We start from the raw sequence: 20,578 nt of genomic DNA, 5'->3' as shown, positions 1-20,578 counted from the left end.
TGTATTTTGGTCCCCGGGGGCCTGCAAGCGCCTGATAACTTGAGAAATTTGTGGGGATTGCATGTTGAGGCCCAGACACTTTTCTCCACAGCCCGATTGGCTAGAGCCCGTGACAACATGGGGAGGGGGCGGGGATTTGGCAAGCTAAGAGAAGGCTACCGTGAGGGCGGTGACTGGGACCAATGGGGTCCTCGGCCGCTCTTGAGGAGAGGCCTGTACTGACTCTGGTTTCTCTTCATCACGCACAAGTCTTTCGCCTTTTACTAAAGACTTCCGTGGAGAGGAACACCAATGAGTTTAAGCTATTTTTGGCAGGCTCTGCCGTATGGCTGAGCCCTTTGAGTTTGTGAAAAGTCAAACAGCTGTCGAGGTCAGGAATGGGGAGGTGGGCGGAGGTGGTGAAAAGCAGCCATTGCTCCGCTCATGTCAAAAGCAGCCAACCGCGACCAGCGAGATTTGTGCCAAGAGCCTGGCTGGAACGCCAGACACTTTGGGCCCATCGCTTCTCGGCCTTTTGGCTAAGATCAAGTGTAGTATCTGTTCTTATCAGTTTAATATCTGATATGTCCTCTACCCGAGGACAAACATATTAAACGGATTTTTAGAACTGGGAGCTGAAAAAGGGGCTTGCCCCGTTCACTCCACGCATCGACCTGGCATTGCAGTGCCGCCGGGAACGGTGCACCCTTCTCTGGCCGTGTGGAAAAGCAAGCAAGCAAGCAAGCAATGACGCAAACGTACAGTTTCAAATGCCCCTCTGGCAGTGGCTGGAGGAAGGTGAGTCAACCTGCCCCACAGCTGATATCCCTCACGCGCCCTGGAAGGGCTGCTAGCCTCCAATCAACCCCGCATTTTCCCTGTATTTTGGTCCCCGGGGGCCTGCAAGCGCCTGATAACTTGAGAAATTTGTGGGGATTGCATGTTGAGGCCCAGACACTTTTCTCCACAGCCCGATTGGCTAGAGCCCGTGACAACATGGGGAGGGGGCGGGGATTTGGCAAGCTAAGAGAAGGCTACCGTGAGGGCGGTGACTGGGACCAATGGGGTCCTCGGCCGCTCTTGAGGAGAGGCCTGTACTGACTCTGGTTTCTCTTCATCACGCACAAGTCTTTCGCCTTTTACTAAAGACTTCCGTGGAGAGGAACACCAATGAGTTTAAGCTATTTTTGGCAGGCTCTGCCGTATGGCTGAGCCCTTTGAGTTTGTGAAAAGTCAAACAGCTGTCGAGGTCAGGAATGGGGAGGTGGGCGGAGGTGGTGAAAAGCAGCCATTGCTCCGCTCATGTCAAAAGCAGCCAACCGCGACCAGCGAGATTTGTGCCAAGAGCCTGGCTGGAACGCCAGACACTTTGGGCCCATCGCTTCTCGGCCTTTTGGCTAAGACTGCGGTCGCCTCCTTTTGATGGTTAAATTCTTGCCTGTTGTGGCTCTGAGTTAAACCAGCTCTTGGGAGGAAATTGTCTACATTCCTTGTTTAAAGTTGTGCAACTTTTCTGTAGTTGCATATCTTAAACAAATAGGAATTCATTGGCCCAGAGAATCTCTTACCTGCGCTCTGCCGGATTCAACACCTTGTCCAGGCCAAAACTTGAAAAGGTAAGTACGTTTTTAGATTTTTTTCCTTTTTATATTTTTAATTGTATTTACTTATTTATTGTTCATTGTTTTTTTGTCCATTGTAAGTTTTTTACTGATTTTAGATCCTTTTAGCTTGTGGTGCCTCCACCATGTCGGCCACCCATGCCAACATGCGGAGGCACCACAGCGTCCGTTTTAAGTTTAAAGAAAAGGATGGAAAGCTCCTGGAGATGTCAAGGCTAGATTTCTCCAGGAAGCTAATCCAACAGGCTTTGAAATTCACAGCAAACGATTTGAATTGTATTTTGACCCTACCATTAAATAAAGGTTTTGATGTAAGCTTCCAGTCTGCGGCTATCCTGAGAGAATTTTGGACAAGATTTGAGTCTGTGAAACCCCAGTTTTCTGCATTTGTTGTTGAAAAACTGACTGATAATGCATTGAAAACAGTCATTGTCAGAATGTTTAATGAGACAGTGAATGCAGAAGACATTTGTATATGGCTGGGGAGATACTGCACTGTTAAAGGCCAGGCTACCAAAGTGAGAGATGAGGACGGCATCTGGAATTGCGCTTGGAGGGTCCCCATTCAACAATGGCAGGACCCCCAGGGCTTCCAAGGCCTGAAACATCTGCCGTCAATGATAGTTCTGGGTGAAAACAGGGGCTACATCCACTACCAAGGTCAGCCCAAGCTCTGCCGCAAGTGCGGTGAGCATGGGCACCTGGTAGAAGCGTGCACAAAAACCTTTTGCGGAAAGTGTAGAGAAATTGGGCACACTTTTGAGGAGTGCACCAATGGCAGGAAGTGCAACCTTTGTGGAGAAACAAATCATCTCTTCAGAGCTTGCCCCAAATCGTTTGCCAACAAACTAAAGGCAGCAAAAGCCAATGAACAAAATGGAGGACAAAAAGAAAAAGAGCAGGTTGAAGAGGCTGGGCAGGAAAATTCAAATCTCCCGCCAGATACTGTGATTGGAGAGGAGGGATCATGTGAGGCGGGAGAGGGGGAGGGGCCTGCAACAGCCCCATCAATGGAGAGTGGAGAGGAGGATGGGGAGATGCAGGAAGTGGGCGGAGCTAGTTCAGAAATGGAAGATTTTCAACCACCTGAAAATAGTGAGGATGCCCCCCTCCCCGATGCCCAGCAAACAAAGAGACTTGCATCGGAATTGTCCTCTGAGTCTCCTGTAGCCTCAGAGAAGAGGGGAAGAGTTGGGACTCTCTCAGACAGTTCATCTGTGGAGGAGCCCAGAGTCTTCCCCTCCAATTCACCAAATGAAGTCTCTTTCCTGACAGTAGCTCTACAATCAACCCCTAAGGACTCCAAGCTAAATGCAGCCTTGCGTCAAAGGCCAACCCCCAGAGTCCGACGGGGGAATGGAGCTCAACTCCCTCCTTCATCACCTGTTGAAGTGAAGGAGGAGCCCCGTTCACAAGAAATAGTCTAACTGCCTTTTTTTTTTTTTAAAAAAAAAAAAGATATTTTAGCATCTTAAACCTCTATTTAGTGTTTTTAAAATTTCATACCTGTTGTTTTTAATCATACTCATGACACTCACCTTCTCAACCATCAATGTGAGAAGTGTGAAGTCGAGAGTTAGAGCCCAGAGTGTTTTATCCTTTCTTAATTCTACAAAGTCAGATGTGTTTTTAATGCAGGAATGTGGCATACCGTTTTTAAAACACTACCGACAGTGGGAGGAGATGTGGCCACAGACATCGATATGGAGCGGATCAAACCAAAATAAGAACGATGGAGTGGCCATTTTAATAAAAAACCCTCAGGTTCTGGTGAAGGGTAGCACTGTGGTGAGAGACGGTAGGGCACTTTTAGCACACTTGACCTTTATGGGACAGGATTTTAACCTTCTCAATATTTATGGCTTTAACGACAAAAATGACAGGTATGACCTTTTAGAAGACCTGCAGTCCCACATGCTAGGGAGAGTGCCATTAGTTTTAGGAGGTGATTTTAACTGTATTTTAAGTCGAAAAGATAGAAAAAGAACAGGGGAAGATTTTAAAATTGACAAAACATCGGTTTTATTACAGGGCATATGCAGGGATTTTAAACTACAAGACTGTTTTAAAACCATGCATCCCAGAGAGGAGGGCTTCACCTGGTTCAGTGGTGATGGCACCAGAGCCTCTCGCATAGATTTTATTTTCACACGGGACTGCCCGCCGACCGATGCTAGATTGACCCCTGTTTTCTTTTCTGACCACCTGATGCTCTCCTGCACCCTTTCACTCTCTTCAGGTGTGACTTTTGGAAGTGGTCTGTGGAAACTCAACTGCTCCCTGCTTGAAGATCAACATCTAGTTCAGCAGTACAGGGAGCAGTACCGAGAGTGGCAGACCCTTCAAGACATGTACGATACACGAGCACACTGGTGGGAGATGGTGAAGGGAAAGACCCAGACTTTTTTCAGACAGGCAGGCAAAAAAAGAAAGGGCAAGGAGAACAGACGCATGATGGGACTGCAGAAGCGACTACAGCGCTATTTTAACCTCAACCAAAATGGAATGGATTTTAATGAAGAAATTAGAGAAATCAAATCAGAGATGTCGGTTTTAGCTGAAATTAAAAGCAAGGGTGTCATTTTAAGGAGCAGGGAACGGGAAATAGAGGAGGGTGAGAAGTGCACCAGGTATTTTTTTAAGAAAATTGTTAGTAAAGGGGGGACCATTTTAAAACTAAAAAAGGAAAACGGGTGCATAACAGAGAATATCGAAGAAATTAAACAGATTGTGGAAAATTTTTACGTAGAATTGTATAAAGAAAAGCCCATTAGAATAGACACCATGAATGAAGTTTTAAAATCCATCGATAAAAAAGTAAAAGACAGTGTGCTTTTAACCCAAGATTTTACCATTCTAGAGTTAAATAAATGTTTGTCAAGTTTTAAAAAAGGGAAGTCCCCAGGACAGGATGGACTTCCCTTGGAATTTTATTTGACCTTTTGGGACATTTTAGCACCTGATTTGATCGATGTTTTTAAAGACTTTGAGCACCTAGACCGACTTCCTGACAGTTTTAGAGTAGGGATAGTGACTCTACTGCACAAAAACAAAGACAAGACCGACCTGATGAACTGGAGACCTATCGCACTTTTAAACCTTGATTGTAAACTTTTTAGCAAACTTTTAGCCTCACGTATGTCCTTGTTTTTAAAGGGGGTGATTCACCCGGATCAAGGCTGTGCCATCCCAGGGAGGAAGATCACCGACAGCCTGGTACTGATCCGAGACACCATCTGTTACGCGAGAGACAGAAACATCCGGCTAGTAGTCCTAAATTTAGATTTTGAGAAAGCCTTCGATCGGGTCTCGCACCAGTACCTTTTCAAGGTACTGCAAAAAATGGGGTTCCCAGAAAGGTTTCTAGCTTGGGTGGGATTGCTGTATCGGGACATTACCAGCAAATTTGTGATTAACGGGCATTTGACAAAAGCAGTCGATATTAACTGCGGTGTCCGTCAGGGTTGTCCGTTATCTGCCCTCCTATACATAACATGTATAGAACCGCTGGCACAGATCTTGAGAAGGGATCAACGAATCAATGGGTTGGGAGTACCGGGGAGCGGGGGACTGGACACCAAGTGTATTTTATACATGGACGACGTGAACATTTTATGCACCGACCTTTTATCCGTCAACAGGACGCTGGACTTGACTGACTGGTTTGGACAGGCTTCTGGGTCAAAGTTGAACAAAAACAAGACCCAAGCCCAATTTTATGGACCGTGGACAGCGACTGAGATGACAGGACTCCCTTTGACTGTGACCCAGACTGACCAAAAAATACTGGGGATCAAATTTGACAGGGAGGGAGAAGGAACAACAAATTGGCCAGACGTGGTAGGGAAAGTAAAACAAAGACTAGGATATTGGGGACTTAGAGGACTGACTATTGAAGGAAAGGTTTTAATCATCAAAGCGGTGATTTTACCTTTGCTTTTACTCATCAGTTCTGTTTTTATCCCACCTAGGAGAGTGCTTTTAGATCTGGAGCGAGCCATCTTTTATTTCCTGTGGGGCTCCAAGTGGGAGAGACTGAGGAGGGAGGTCATGAAAAGGCCAAAAGAGAAAGGAGGAAAAGGAGTGCCTGACCTGTACTTGTTTTTAGGAAGCCGATACACCGCACTACACCTCAAACAAGCCACAGACCCATCCGGAAACCCCAAAACTACAGCCATGACACGTTTCTGGATGGGATCGTACCTCAGACGATTGAAGATTTTACCTACAGATCTTAAAGTACCCGTGTCTTTTAGCCTGCCACCAGCCTATGCTTTTATCCCGACGTTTTTAAAGCATTTTAAACTGGAGCAGGAGGAGCTGCATATTTTAACCAACCACCGTTCTCTGATCTCTGTTGTGCAGGAGCAGGAGCCAGTGAGTCCAGTGCGCGGGCTCGCATTTGGCGAGCCCTCAACAGTTTGGCGCAACGTGAACCATTCCGCTCTTCCAAACAGACTCCGGGACCTGTCATGGATGGTGGCTCATGAGATTCTCCCAGTCAGGTCCGTCATGCACTCCCGGGGCATGTCAACACGCTCAACCTGCCCCCGACCCGGTTGTGGCGCGCCAGAGTCGGTGAGGCATTTGCTCTGGGAGTGCAGCGCTGCCGTAGACCAGTGGGCAATGGCCGGCTCCTTGCAATTCCCGTACTTGCCAGCAAGGGAGGTCCTTACAGCACAACTGGTGCTGTATGGGGTGAGCCAAAAAACACTGAAGAACGATGACTTTGCCCAGATGTGGCTCACCCTAGCCGCCATCAAAGACGCCATATGGACCTCCAGAAACTTGCTGGTAAGGAAGCACATGCAGATCCCCCCCGTGGCTGTGATCCGGATGGCTGTAGGCGGCAGGCCTAGGACACAGCCACAAAGAAGCATCGCCTCTGTGCCCATTCGGACGAAGGAGCCGGAGCCACACATGAAAAGGTCAAAGCAGCGGCGGCCTGGCTCTCCGGGTGAGGCAGGTGGGAAGGAGCAACAGGGTGAGGATCTCCTCTGAGCACCACGACAGGATCCCGAGAGACCAAATGTTTGGGGGAGCGGAATGAGTGACCCTGGGTAGGGACTCATTCTGCTCCTGCACAAAATTAGAAAGAAGAGAAGTTTTAAACCAATGCACTCCCTTTTTAAAGATTTGGGACACTCCATGGTTTTCATTTGTGAGATGGATTTTATGTTTGACAACATGTAAAACCCCTTGAAATATTTGTTTTTAATGTTTTAAAAAAAAAAAAAACAAACAAACAATGGTTTTACAACTATTTATCATATTGTTGTGATTATAATGTACCCTTTGTATCTCAAGATGTAAACCTTCTTTGAAAAAACTTGAAATGAGTGTCAATAAATCTTTTCGAAAGAAAAAAATCTGTTCTTATCAGTTTAATATCTGATATGTCCTCTACCCGAGGACAAACATATTAAACGGATTTTTAGAACTGGGAGCTGAAAAAGGGGCTTGCTCCGTTCACTCCACGCATCGACCTGGCATTGCAGTGCCGCCGGGAACGGTGCACCCTTCTCTGGCCGTGTGGAAAAGCAAGCAAGCAAGCAAGCAAGCAAACAATGACGCAAACGTACAGTTTCAAATGCCCCTCTGGCAGTGGCTGGAGGAAGGTGAGTCAACCTGCCCCACAGCTGATATCCCTCACGCGCCCTGGAAGGGCTGCTAGCCTCCAATCAACCCCGCATTTTCCCTGTATTTTGGTCCCCGGGGGCCTGCAAGCGCCTGATAACTTGAGAAATTTGTGGGGATTGCATGTTGAGGCCCAGACACTTTTCTCCACAGCCCGATTGGCTAGAGCCCGTGACAACATGGGGAGGGGGCGGGGATTTGGCAAGCTAAGAGAAGGCTACCGTGAGGGCGGTGACTGGGACCAATGGGGTCCTCGGCCGCTCTTGAGGAGAGGCCTGTACTGACTCTGGTTTCTCTTCATCACGCACAAGTCTTTCGCCTTTTACTAAAGACTTCCGTGGAGAGGAACACCAATGAGTTTAAGCTATTTTTGGCAGGCTCTGCCGTATGGCTGAGCCCTTTGAGTTTGTGAAAAGTCAAACAGCTGTCGAGGTCAGGAATGGGGAGGTGGGCGGAGGTGGTGAAAAGCAGCCATTGCTCCGCTCATGTCAAAAGCAGCCAACCGCGACCAGCGAGATTTGTGCCAAGAGCCTGGCTGGAACGCCAGACACTTTGGGCCCATCGCTTCTCGGCCTTTTGGCTAAGATCAAGTGTAGTATTCGTGGAGAGATTTTTCTTTTTTGATCTGGGCGACACTTCTATGGAAGCGATGGCCAGTATGGCCTCTCCTGTGCAGGTTATCCCTAAGGTTGGGTTGAGGTTCACGCTTCGTTTCCAGGCAATCGTGACAGAAGAAGATGCTGTTTCAAGATCGTGGTTCTGCAAGAGGGTCATCATGGGCCAGCTTCTTTTGACGGTGGAGGATGTCTTGTGCATTCAATGGAACCAACAGGAAAAAGCTTTTGATGTCACCCTGAGGAATGAGGAGGTGTACAGAAAGGTGTCTGAAAATTGTTCGGCTGGAGCTGGGGTAAGGCCCCTTGCCTGCTACAAGATTTTGAGTTTGGACAGACCTAATTTCAGGCAGATCACAGTTCACATGTTTAACCCGTTTGTGACTGATCTTGCCTTGGCTGATTTCCTGGGCCGGTATGGAGAAGTGGTGTCAGCAGCAAGATATGTTAATGATCCAATGGGGTTTTGGACTGGCAGACGGCAGTTCCAGGTGTTGCTCAAGCCTGAGCCAGAAGGGCCTGGTGGTCTCAGACATCCACCCGCCTTTTTTAGTCTCGGTGGGGACCGTGGCTATTTGTTCTATTCGAGGCAACCGTCTTTCTGTCGGCAGTGTAGGCAGTCTGGCCACACGGAGGCAGGATGCACTGGGGTCTGCTGCCGTTTCTGTGGTCAGGGGGGACACGAGGCTAAAGACTGCACTGCACTGAAGGCCTGTCATGGATGTGGTGGACTTGATCACCTCTATCGGAGCTGTCCTGGCCGTAGGAGAACCTTTGCAGAAGTAGCTGGGGCCACTGGAGGGCAGGGTAAGGCTCAAGACTTTGGAGGGACTTTCGTGCCAATGGGCAATACGTCAATTGATCCACAGCAAGCGGATCAGCTTCCAGGCCCTTCTGGGAGTAGAGTGGACTCTGTATCCAAGGTGCAGGGACTTGCCAGTGTTGCTGGAGAAGTCAGTGTGGACCAGGTGCCCTCGGGGATTACGGACGCGGTCCCCACTGGTGCCGCTCCCACCGAGCCAAAGCAAGGAGCACGAAGAGGTTTGAAGGTGTTGGAGGAGGGTCTCTCGATTGAAAAGGGGGAGTGTGAGCAGGTGGTGAAGAGTAAAAGGTCAAAGAGGGAGAGGGAGGGAGAGGGGAGGGGGCAGGCCGCAGAGGTGGGGGTTGATGTGGGTAGGGCTGATGGAATACAACAGGGGGGGGAAACGGTTAGAGGAGGGGCCCGGGGGCGGGATGCAATAGATACAGGTCAGGGGTTGGAGCATGTCTCAGGGGTTTTGGGTGAGGAGCCACCAGCTGGGTTGGAGCTTGATTTTGAGCTTTCTCCCGGTTTGCTCCTATTGTCGTCTCCTTTGAGTGAGGACGCATACGAGGGACCAAAAAGGCCTTCATCCTCACCAAATGCTGTTCCCTTTTCCTGGGCGGACCAGATGGATAGTGAAGGAGATGATCTGTATTCACAGTAGGGGGGGGGACTGTTTTGTTTTCTTTTTGTTTTTGTTTGAGTGTAAGCATCTGTAATTTAAAATGTTCTCCTTTGATGTTCTTTCTCTGAATGTGAGGGGAATGAGGAACACTGTTAAAAGAAGGATCGTTTTCGAATTTGTTAGCTCTTTGCGTGTAGCTTTTTGTTTGTTGCAGGAAGTCCACTTACGGGATATGGGGGATGTTGGGTGTTTTAGAAGGGAATGGACCAGAGGGGACTCAGTCTGGAGCATAGGGGGTGTTCACTCTACAGGAGTTGGGATTTTGTTTGGTTTTAAGGAGATTAAAGTGGAGGGTGTTTTTGTTATTGTCCAGGGGAGAATAATGGGTGCGGACATCTCCTGGGGAACAAACACGCTGAGAATCATTGTGGTCTATGGACCACAATCCTCAGCAGAGCGGAAAGAAATGTTTGGGATGCTGGAGCCGCACCTTGTCACCAACAGGCAGGTCATCATAGGGGGTGATTTTAATGTAGAGTTAGGAAAGGGGGGTGATGCCAGCGACCTGTACATTTCTAATCTTTTGAATAGTTTTGGTTTGGTCGATGGGGCGAGGGTGGTCAGGCCACTCATGGATGGTCCCACTTGGCGTAATTCGCAGGGGATCTTTAAGCGTTTAGATTATGTATTTTTTGTTAAGACCTTGAAGTTGGTTGCAGGAAGGGTGCTCCCGGTTTGCTTTTCGGATCATGATGGTTTGCTGTTTACGGTGAGTTTGGATTTGCCAGTCTTCGGGCCTGGGTTTTGGCGCTTAAATATTAGTGTGCTGGAGGAGGACTTGTTTAGTCAACAGTTTCTTTGGTTTTTTAAGGGTCTTATGGGACTCAAACCGCTGTGCCAGGGGTTGTTAGAGTGGTGGGAGGTGGCTAAGGAGAGGATGAAGATATTTTGTTTAAGTTATTGTCAGAGAAAGGCTGGAATGGCAAAGAGGGAGGTGGTCCATCTCCAGCACCGCCTTGAACTCGAGTATGCTAGGGGTAACTGTAAAGGTGCTGTAGACCATCAAGTTTGCGCATCCTTGAAAGCAAGTCTGAGACATATTTTTGAGGGTAGGGCCCGCGCATACCTGGTGCGGTCACGTCTGCAGTTCATTGAACAGTCAGAGACATGTTCGGCTGCTTTTTTTGGCTCCATACGGGCTGATAGGGCGAAGCAGCTGGTGTCAGGAGTTAGGAATAAACAGGGCAGGGTTGTGGTGGACACCTGCGAGATGGTGTGTGTCGCTACAGATCATTTCCGTGATGTTTTCACGGAGCGAGCGGTAGACATAGGAGGGGGAGGGGTGTTCCTGGATTTGCTGAACCAGCAGGTGCCAGGGAACATAGTGCGGGCTTTGGAGGCCCCACTGACCCTCAAAGAGCTTGAAGGTGCTCTCTGTAGGATGAACAGGCGCAAGGTGCCAGGCATTGATGGGTTGCCGGTAGAGTTCTATGTTAAGTTTTGGGACATACTTGGGCCAGTATTGTTGGAGGTGTTGACTGAGGTGCTCTGTACGGGGAAAATGGGGAGGTCTATGGCGACTGGAGTTATCTCCCTTCTGTTTAAGAAAGGGGATCGCGCTGATATGGATAACTGGCGACCGCTGTCCATGCTGTGCGTAGACTATAAGCTCCTGGCTAAGGTTCTGGCAGACCGGTTAAGCGTGGCCCTGCCACATGTGGTCCATGTGGACCAGACATGTGCAGTGCCAGGGCGCTCAGTAAGATGGAACCTGCAACTCTTACGGGATGCTGTGGCTTGGGCTGAGGATAGGCATCTGCCGCTTATGCTGGTCGGTCTTGATCAAGCAAAGGCCTTTGACAGAGTACATTGGGGTTTTATGTTTAGTGTACTGGAAAGGCTAGGTTTCGGTCAGGTTTTTGTAGGGTGGCTGCGCACATTGTATAGGGGTGCGGGGAGCAGGGTTTTGGTTAATGGGCACCTGGGGGAGGCTTTTAGTTTGTACTCTGGGGTGAGACAGGGTTGCCCGCTCTCACCGCTGCTCTATGTGCTTTACATGGAGCCATTGGCAGCTGCCATTCGGGCTGATCCTGGAGTGAGAGGTTTTTTTGTGCCTGGCAGTGGGGGTCTGCGAGTCAAGCTGTCTCAGTATGCTGATGACACTACATTGCTGCTGGACAGGGATGAGTGCCTTATCCGTTCATTGCAGATTTTTAGTGACTTCAGCCGGGTGGCTGGATCAAGCCTTAATTGTGCAAAGTCCTCGGTTAAGTTCTTTGGGAGGTGGAGAGAAAGGACGGATGTACCAGGGGGTCTGTCTCTCTGCTCTGGGCCTCTGAAGGTCCTAGGGGTAAGTTTTGAGTCGCCTCATGGTGCCACAGTGAACTGGACGAGGCGTCTGGAGGCGGTCCAGAGGAAGATTTCTCTCTGGAAGAGTAGGTGCCTGACGTTTGTAGGGAAGGTACTTGTTCTCAAGGTGGATGTTTTGCCTTCTCTCCTGTACCTGGCTTACATATATCCACTACCAGTCAGTATGAGGAGGCCTCTCATGCGTCACGTATTTGGTTTTATTTGGGGGGGGAGATATGAGTATGTTGCGAGGGCCCGCATGTTGGCAGGGGTTGAGGAAGGGGGGAGAGATGTGCCACATCTGCCACTGAAGTTGGACTGCATTTTCGTTTCTTTTATGTGTAGGGAATTAGCTGGCCCAGTGGTTCACCCCTCTGGCTATTTTTTGCGCCTCTTTTTTGCCTACCAAGCAAGGCAGCTTTTGGTTTGGGACAACTTGGCTCCCCGGGTAGAGCAGCAACCATGGCACTACCGCCATGCAGCCAGGTGGCTGCGGGCGCACCCGGAGGCTTCTGCACCAGCCCTGCAACTTAATCACAGGGCCCTCTACAAAGAGGTTAAGCAAAGGGTCATTGCACCTCCGGTCCCAGGAATATTGCCAAGTGTTTGGAGGGGGATTCAGCCTCATGGGCTTGATAATGGCCTTAAGGACCTGAACTGGTTGTGCCTCCATAAGTGTTTGCCAGTACAAGACATCATGTACCGGCATGGGTTGGCAAGGTCTCCGGTGTGTCCTAGGATTGGGTGCTCGGTAGAGGAGACAATTAGGCATGTAATGTGGGACTGTCCCTTTTCTAGGGTAGTATGGGAAAGGGTGGAGCTGTGGCTACGGAAGGGAGTCTTTGGGTTCCAACTATCATGGGAAATGGTTGAGAGGGGGGTGGGAACAGGACTGGGTTGGGCAAAATTAGCTGTTTGGCTAGTAATTAGCATGGTAAAGAGAGGCTTGTGGGTGGCTAGACAGGACCTAATTAAGAACAACAGATGCAGTAGAGTGGATGGGGTGGTGAGCAGAGTAAAAGCAGACTTGAAGAGGAGAATTGAGAGGGACATCCTGAAGTGGGGAATGCATGCTGCTTTAGAGAGGTGGAAGGGGGGTTTTGGTCTGTGGGATTGAAATAGGGGGGGGGGGGGGGGTAGGATGTTTAAGGTAAACTTTTGTTTGGCTTGGTTTGTTTTGTTTGAACAAAATGGATGGAGTGGGTCAATTGTGTTTTGGATTTTTGGACCTCATATGTAAACTGTTTTCTTTGTTTTGTGACATTTGTTTTGGAGTGAGGAACTGAAATAAAAAAAAAAAAAAAAAAAATCTGTTCTTATCAGTTTAATATCTGATATGTCCTCTACCCGAGGACAAACATATTAAACGGATTTTTAGAACTGGGAGCTGAAAAAGGGGCTTGCTCCGTTCACTCCACGCATCGACCTGGCATTGCAGTGCCGCCGGGAACGGTGCACCCTTCTCTGGCCGTGTGGAAAAGCAAGCAAGCAAGCAAGCAAACAATGACGCAAACGTACAGTTTCAAATGCCCCTCTGGCAGTGGCTGGAGGAAGGTGAGTCAACCTGCCCCACAGCTGATATCCCTCACGCGCCCTGGAAGGGCTGCTAGCCTCCAATCAACCCCGCATTTTCCCTGTATTTTGGTCCCCGGGGGCCTGCAAGCGCCTGATAACTTGAGAAATTTGTGGGGATTGCATGTTGAGGCCCAGACACTTTTCTCCACAGCCCGATTGGCTAGAGCCCGTGACAACATGGGGAGGGGGCGGGGATTTGGCAAGCTAAGAGAAGGCTACCGTGAGGGCGGTGACTGGGACCAATGGGGTCCTCGGCCGCTCTTGAGGAGAGGCCTGTACTGACTCTGGTTTCTCTTCATCACGCACAAGTCTTTCGCCTTTTACTAAAGACTTCCGTGGAGAGGAACACCAATGAGTTTAAGCTATTTTTGGCAGGCTCTGCCGTATGGCTGAGCCCTTTGAGTTTGTGAAAAGTCAAACAGCTGTCGAGGTCAGGAATGGGGAGGTGGGCGGAGGTGGTGAAAAGCAGCCATTGCTCCGCTCATGTCAAAAGCAGCCAACCGCGACCAGCGAGATTTGTGCCAAGAGCCTGGCTGGAACGCCAGACACTTTGGGCCCATCGCTTCTCGGCCTTTTGGCTAAGATCAAGTGTAGTATCTGTTCTTATCAGTTTAATATCTGATATGTCCTCTACCCGAGGACAAACATATTAAACGGATTTTTAGAACTGGGAGCTGAAAAAGGGGCTTGCTCCGTTCACTCCACGCATCGACCTGGCATTGCAGTGCCGCCGGGAACGGTGCACCCTTCTCTGGCCGTGTGGAAAAGCAAGCAAGCAAGCAAGCAAGCAAACAATGACGCAAACGTACAGTTTCAAATGCCCCTCTGGCAGTGGCTGGAGGAAGGTGAGTCAACCTGCCCCACAGCTGATATCCCTCACGCGCCCTGGAAGGGCTGCTAGCCTCCAATCAACCCCGCATTTTCCCTGTATTTTGGTCCCCGGGGGCCTGCAAGCGCCTGATAACTTGAGAAATTTGTGGGGATTGCATGTTGAGGCCCAGACACTTTTCTCCACAGCCCGATTGGCTAGAGCCCGTGACAACATGGGGAGGGGGCGGGGATTTGGCAAGCTAAGAGAAGGCTACCGTGAGGGCGGTGACTGGGACCAATGGGGTCCTCGGCCGCTCTTGAGGAGAGGCCTGTACTGACTCTGGTTTCTCTTCATCACGCACAAGTCTTTCGCCTTTTACTAAAGACTTCCGTGGAGAGGAACACCAATGAGTTTAAGCTATTTTTGGCAGGCTCTGCCGTATGGCTGAGCCCTTTGAGTTTGTGAAAAGTCAAACAGCTGTCGAGGTCAGGAATGGGGAGGTGGGCGGAGGTGGTGAAAAGCAGCCATTGCTCCGCTCATGTCAAAAGCAGCCAACCGCGACCAGCGAGATTTGTGCCAAGAGCCTGGCTGGAACGCCAGACACTTTGGGCCCATCGCTTCTCGGCCTTTTGGCTAAGACTGCGGTCGCCTCCTTTTGATGGTTAAATTCTTGCCTGTTGTGGCTCTGAGTTAAACCAGCTCTTGGGAGGAAATTGTCTACATTCCTTGTTTAAAGTTGTGCAACTTTTCTGTAGTTGCATATCTTAAACAAATAGGAATTCATTGGCCCAGAGAATCTCTTACCTGCGCTCTGCCGGATTCAACACCTTGTCCAGGCCAAAACTTGAAAAGGTAAGTACGTTTTTAGATTTTTTTCCTTTTTATATTTTTAATTGTATTTACTTATTTATTGTTCATTGTTTTTTTTCGTCCATTGTAAGTTTTTTACTGATTTTAGATCCTTTTAGCTTGTGGTGCCTCCACCATGTCGGCCACCCATGCCAACATGCGGAGGCACCACAGCGTCCGTTTTAAGTTTAAAGAAAAGGATGGAAAGCTCCTGGAGATGTCAAGGCTAGATTTCTCCAGGAAGCTAATCCAACAGGCTTTGAAATTCACAGCAAACGATTTGAATTGTATTTTGACCCTACCATTAAATAAAGGTTTTGATGTAAGCTTCCAGTCTGCGGCTATCTTGAGAGAATTTTGGACAAGATTTGAGTCTGTGAAACCCCAGTTTTCTGCATTTGTTGTTGAAAAACTGACTGATAATGCATTGAAAACAGTCATTGTCAGAATGTTTAATGAGACAGTGAATGCAGAAGACATTTGTATATGGCTGGGGAGATACTGCACTGTTAAAGGCCAGGCTACCAAAGTGAGAGATGAGGACGGCATCTGGAATTGCGCTTGGAGGGTCCCCATTCAACAATGGCAGGACCCCCAGGGCTTCCAAGGCCTGAAACATCTGCCGTCAATGATAGTTCTGGGTGAAAACAGGGGCTACATCCACTACCAAGGTCAGCCCAAGCTCTGCCGCAAGTGCGGTGAGCATGGGCACCTGGTAGAAGCGTGCACAAAAACCTTTTGCGGAAAGTGTAGAGAAATTGGGCACACTTTTGAGGAGTGCACCAATGGCAGGAAGTGCAACCTTTGTGGAGAAACAAATCATCTCTTCAGAGCTTGCCCCAAATCGTTTGCCAACAAACTAAAGGCAGCAAAAGCCAATGAACAAAATGGAGGACAAAAAGAAAAAGAGCAGGTTGAAGAGGCTGGGCAGGAAAATTCAAATCTCCCGCCAGATACTGTGATTGGAGAGGAGGGATCATGTGAGGCGGGAGAGGGGGAGGGGCCTGCAACAGCCCCATCAATGGAGAGTGGAGAGGAGGATGGGGAGATGCAGGAAGTGGGCGGAGCTAGTTCAGAAATGGAAGATTTTCAACCACCTGAAAATAGTGAGGATGCCCCCCTCCCCGATGCCCAGCAAACAAAGAGACTTGCATCGGAATTGTCCTCTGAGTCTCCTGTAGCCTCAGAGAAGAGGGGAAGAGTTGGGACTCTCTCAGACAGTTCATCTGTGGAGGAGCCCAGAGTCTTCCCCTCCAATTCACCAAATGAAGTCTCTTTCCTGACAGTAGCTCTACAATCAACCCCTAAGGACTCCAAGCTAAATGCAGCCTTGCGTCAAAGGCCAACCCCCAGAGTCCGACGGGGGAATGGAGCTCAACTCCCTCCTTCATCACCTGTTGAAGTGAAGGAGGAGCCCCGTTCACAAGAAATAGTCTAACTGCCTTTTTTTTAAAAAAAAAAAGATATTTTAGCATCTTAAACCTCTATTTAGTGTTTTTAAAATTTCATACCTGTTGTTTTTAATCATACTCATGACACTCACCTTCTCAACCATCAATGTGAGAAGTGTGAAGTCGAGAGTTAGAGCCCAGAGTGTTTTATCCTTTCTTAAATCTACAAAGTCAGATGTGTTTTTAATGCAGGAATGTGGCATACCGTTTTTAAAACACTACCGACAGTGGGAGGAGATGTGGCCACAGACATCGATATGGAGCGGATCAAACCAAAATAAGAACGATGGAGTGGCCATTTTAATAAAAAACCCTCAGGTTCTGGTGAAGGGTAGCACTGTGGTGAGAGACGGTAGGGCACTTTTAGCACACTTGACCTTTATGGGACAGGATTTTAACCTTCTCAATATTTATGGCTTTAACGACAAAAATGACAGGTATGACCTTTTAGAAGACCTGCAGTCCCACATGCTAGGGAGAGTGCCATTAGTTTTAGGAGGTGATTTTAACTGTATTTTAAGTCGAAAAGATAGAAAAAGAACAGGGGAAGATTTTAAAATTGACAAAACATCGGTTTTATTACAGGGCATATGCAGGGATTTTAAACTACAAGACTGTTTTAAAACCATGCATCCCAGAGAGGAGGGCTTCACCTGGTTCAGTGGTGATGGCACCAGAGCCTCTCGCATAGATTTTATTTTCACACGGGACTGCCCGCCGACCGATGCTAGATTGACCCCTGTTTTCTTTTCTGACCACCTGATGCTCTCCTGCACCCTTTCACTCTCTTCAGGTGTGACTTTTGGAAGTGGTCTGTGGAAACTCAACTGCTCCCTGCTTGAAGATCAACATCTAGTTCAGCAGTACAGGGAGCAGTACCGAGAGTGGCAGACCCTTCAAGACATGTACGATACACGAGCACACTGGTGGGAGATGGTGAAGGGAAAGACCCAGACTTTTTTCAGACAGGCAGGCAAAAAAAGAAAGGGCAAGGAGAACAGACGCATGATGGGACTGCAGAAGCGACTACAGCGCTATTTTAACCTCAACCAAAATGGAATGGATTTTAATGAAGAAATTAGAGAAATCAAATCAGAGATGTCGGTTTTAGCTGAAATTAAAAGCAAGGGTGTCATTTTAAGGAGCAGGGAACGGGAAATAGAGGAGGGTGAGAAGTGCACCAGGTATTTTTTTAAGAAAATTGTTAGTAAAGGGGGGACCATTTTAAAACTAAAAAAGGAAAACGGGTGCATAACAGAGAATATCGAAGAAATTAAACAGATTGTGGAAAATTTTTACGTAGAATTGTATAAAGAAAAGCCCATTAGAATAGACACCATGAATGAAGTTTTAAAATCCATCGATAAAAAAGTAAAAGACAGTGTGCTTTAAACCCAAGATTTTACCATTCTAGAGTTAAATAAATGTTTGTCAAGTTTTAAAAAAGGGAAGTCCCCAGGACAGGATGGACTTCCCTTGGAATTTTATTTGACCTTTTGGGACATTTTAGCACCTGATTTGATCGATGTTTTTAAAGACTTTGAGCACCTAGACCGACTTCCTGACAGTTTTAGAGTAGGGATAGTGACTCTACTGCACAAAAACAAAGACAAGACCGACCTGATGAACTGGAGACCTATCGCACTTTTAAACCTTGATTGTAAACTTTTTAGCAAACTTTTAGCCTCACGTATGTCCTTGTTTTTAAAGGGGGTGATTCACCCGGATCAAGGCTGTGCCATCCCAGGGAGGAAGATCACCGACAGCCTGGTACTGATCCGAGACACCATCTGTTACGCGAGAGACAGAAACATCCGGCTAGTAGTCCTAAATTTAGATTTTGAGAAAGCCTTCGATCGGGTCTCGCACCAGTACCTTTTCAAGGTACTGCAAAAAATGGGGTTCCCAGAAAGGTTTCTAGCTTGGGTGGGATTGCTGTATCGGGACATTACCAGCAAATTTGTGATTAACGGGCATTTGACAAAAGCAGTCGATATTAACTGCGGTGTCCGTCAGGGTTGTCCGTTATCTGCCCTCCTATACATAACATGTATAGAACCGCTGGCACAGATCTTGAGAAGGGATCAACGAATCAATGGGTTGGGAGTACCGGGGAGCGGGGGACTGGACACCAAGTGTATTTTATACATGGACGACGTGAACATTTTATGCACCGACCTTTTATCCGTCAACAGGACGCTGGACTTGACTGACTGGTTTGGACAGGCTTCTGGGTCAAAGTTGAACAAAAACAAGACCCAAGCCCAATTTTATGGACCGTGGACAGCGACTGAGATGACAGGACTCCCTTTGACTGTGACCCAGACTGACCAAAAAATACTGGGGATCAAATTTGACAGGGAGGGAGAAGGAACAACAAATTGGCCAGACGTGGTAGGGAAAGTAAAACAAAGACTAGGATATTGGGGACTTAGAGGACTGACTATTGAAGGAAAGGTTTTAATCATCAAAGCGGTGATTTTACCTTTGCTTTTACTCATCAGTTCTGTTTTTATCCCACCTAGGAGAGTGCTTTTAGATCTGGAGCGAGCCATCTTTTATTTCCTGTGGGGCTCCAAGTGGGAGAGACTGAGGAGGGAGGTCATGAAAAGGCCAAAAGAGAAAGGAGGAAAAGGAGTGCCTGACCTGTACTTGTTTTTAGGAAGCCGATACACCGCACTACACCTCAAACAAGCCACAGACCCATCCGGAAACCCCAAAACTACAGCCATGACACGTTTCTGGATGGGATCGTACCTCAGACGATTGAAGATTTTACCTACAGATCTTAAAGTACCCGTGTCTTTTAGCCTGCCACCAGCCTATGCTTTTATCCCGACGTTTTTAAAGCATTTTAAACTGGAGCAGGAGGAGCTGCATATTTTAACCAACCACCGTTCTCTGATCTCTGTTGTGCAGGAGCAGGAGCCAGTGAGTCCAGTGCGCGGGCTCGCATTTGGCGAGCCCTCAACAGTTTGGCGCAACGTGAACCATTCCGCTCTTCCAAACAGACTCCGGGACCTGTCATGGATGGTGGCTCATGAGATTCTCCCAGTCAGGTCCGTCATGCACTCCCGGGGCATGTCAACACGCTCAACCTGCCCCCGACCCGGTTGTGGCGCGCCAGAGTCGGTGAGGCATTTGCTCTGGGAGTGCAGCGCTGCCGTAGACCAGTGGGCAATGGCCGGCTCCTTGCAATTCCCGTACTTGCCAGCAAGGGAGGTCCTTACAGCACAACTGGTGCTGTATGGGGTGAGCCAAAAAACACTGAAGAACGATGACTTTGCCCAGATGTGGCTCACCCTAGCCGCCATCAAAGACGCCATATGGACCTCCAGAAACTTGCTGGTAAGGAAGCACATGCAGATCCCCCCCGTGGCTGTGATCCGGATGGCTGTAGGCGGCAGGCCTAGGACACAGCCACAAAGAAGCATCGCCTCTGTGCCCATTCGGACGAAGGAGCCGGAGCCACACATGAAAAGGTCAAAGCAGCGGCGGCCTGGCTCTCCGGGTGAGGCAGGTGGGAAGGAGCAACAGGGTGAGGATCTCCTCTGAGCACCACGACAGGATCCCGAGAGACCAAATGTTTGGGGGAGCGGAATGAGTGACCCTGGGTAGGGACTCATTCTGCTCCTGCACAAAATTAGAAAGAAGAGAAGTTTTAAACCAATGCACTCCCTTTTTAAAGATTTGGGACACTCCATGGTTTTCATTTGTGAGATGGATTTTATGTTTGACAACATGTAAAACCCCTTGAAATATTTGTTTTTAATGTTTAAAAAAAAAAAAAAAAACAAACAAACAATGGTTTTACAACTATTTATCATATTGTTGTGATTATAATGTACCCTTTGTATCTCAAGATGTAAACCTTCTTTGAAAAAACTTGAAATGAGTGTCAATAAATCTTTTCGAAAGAAAAAATCTGTTCTTATCAGTTTAATATCTGATATGTCCTCTACCCGAGGACAAACATATTAAACGGATTTTTAGAACTGGGAGCTGAAAAAGGGGCTTGCTCCGTTCACTCCACGCATCGACCTGGCATTGCAGTGCCGCCGGGAACGGTGCACCCTTCTCTGGCCGTGTGGAAAAGCAAGCAAGCAAGCAAGCAAGCAAGCAAGCAAGCAAACAATGACGCAAACGTACAGTTTCAAATGCCCCTCTGGCAGTGGCTGGAGGAAGGTGAGTCAACCTGCCCCACAGCTGATATCCCTCACGCGCCCTGGAAGGGCTGCTAGCCTCCAATCAACCCCGCATTTTC

General features: G+C 48.3%; 7 non-coding genes and 4 pseudogenes across 7 annotated transcripts; all 11 read left to right on the top strand.

Moving 5' to 3' along the window:
* The first annotated feature begins 219 nt into the window (after positions 1 to 219).
* Positions 220 to 334, top strand: LOC139619092 (U5 spliceosomal RNA). The gene has a single exon (XR_011690097.1). It is a non-coding gene; the product is annotated as a U5 spliceosomal RNA (small nuclear RNA).
* A 164-nt stretch (positions 335 to 498) lies between these two features.
* On the top strand, positions 499 to 690 carry LOC139619089 (U2 spliceosomal RNA). Its single transcript, XR_011690094.1, has one exon. It is a non-coding gene; the product is annotated as a U2 spliceosomal RNA (small nuclear RNA).
* A 387-nt stretch (positions 691 to 1,077) lies between these two features.
* LOC139619091 (U5 spliceosomal RNA) lies at positions 1,078 to 1,192 on the top strand. Its single transcript, XR_011690096.1, has one exon. It is a non-coding gene; the product is annotated as a U5 spliceosomal RNA (small nuclear RNA).
* Positions 1,193 to 6,948: 5,756 nt separating this feature from the next.
* LOC139619742 (U2 spliceosomal RNA) lies at positions 6,949 to 7,124 on the top strand (annotated as a pseudogene).
* A 395-nt stretch (positions 7,125 to 7,519) lies between these two features.
* Positions 7,520 to 7,634, top strand: LOC139619090 (U5 spliceosomal RNA). Its single transcript, XR_011690095.1, has one exon. It is a non-coding gene; the product is annotated as a U5 spliceosomal RNA (small nuclear RNA).
* Positions 7,635 to 7,798: 164 nt separating this feature from the next.
* LOC139618760 (U2 spliceosomal RNA) lies at positions 7,799 to 7,877 on the top strand (annotated as a pseudogene).
* Positions 7,878 to 12,888: 5,011 nt separating this feature from the next.
* On the top strand, positions 12,889 to 13,091 carry LOC139619834 (U2 spliceosomal RNA; annotated as a pseudogene).
* A 391-nt stretch (positions 13,092 to 13,482) lies between these two features.
* Positions 13,483 to 13,597, top strand: LOC139619088 (U5 spliceosomal RNA). The gene has a single exon (XR_011690093.1). It is a non-coding gene; the product is annotated as a U5 spliceosomal RNA (small nuclear RNA).
* Positions 13,598 to 13,761: 164 nt separating this feature from the next.
* On the top strand, positions 13,762 to 13,953 carry LOC139619486 (U2 spliceosomal RNA). The gene has a single exon (XR_011690479.1). It is a non-coding gene; the product is annotated as a U2 spliceosomal RNA (small nuclear RNA).
* Positions 13,954 to 14,348: 395 nt separating this feature from the next.
* On the top strand, positions 14,349 to 14,463 carry LOC139619087 (U5 spliceosomal RNA). Its single transcript, XR_011690092.1, has one exon. It is a non-coding gene; the product is annotated as a U5 spliceosomal RNA (small nuclear RNA).
* A 5,754-nt stretch (positions 14,464 to 20,217) lies between these two features.
* Positions 20,218 to 20,392, top strand: LOC139619797 (U2 spliceosomal RNA; annotated as a pseudogene).
* Positions 20,393 to 20,578: the final 186 nt, after the last annotated feature.

Source organism: Trachinotus anak, unplaced genomic scaffold, assembly GCF_046630095.1.
Source record: "Trachinotus anak isolate AG129_WGS33_773 ecotype Australia unplaced genomic scaffold, CSIRO_AGI_Tana_v1 ptg000003l, whole genome shotgun sequence".
Taxonomy (NCBI): domain Eukaryota; kingdom Metazoa; phylum Chordata; class Actinopteri; order Carangiformes; family Carangidae; genus Trachinotus; species Trachinotus anak.
Note: the sequence above shows the minus strand (reverse complement) of the source record. Positions and strands in the feature narration are given on the sequence as shown.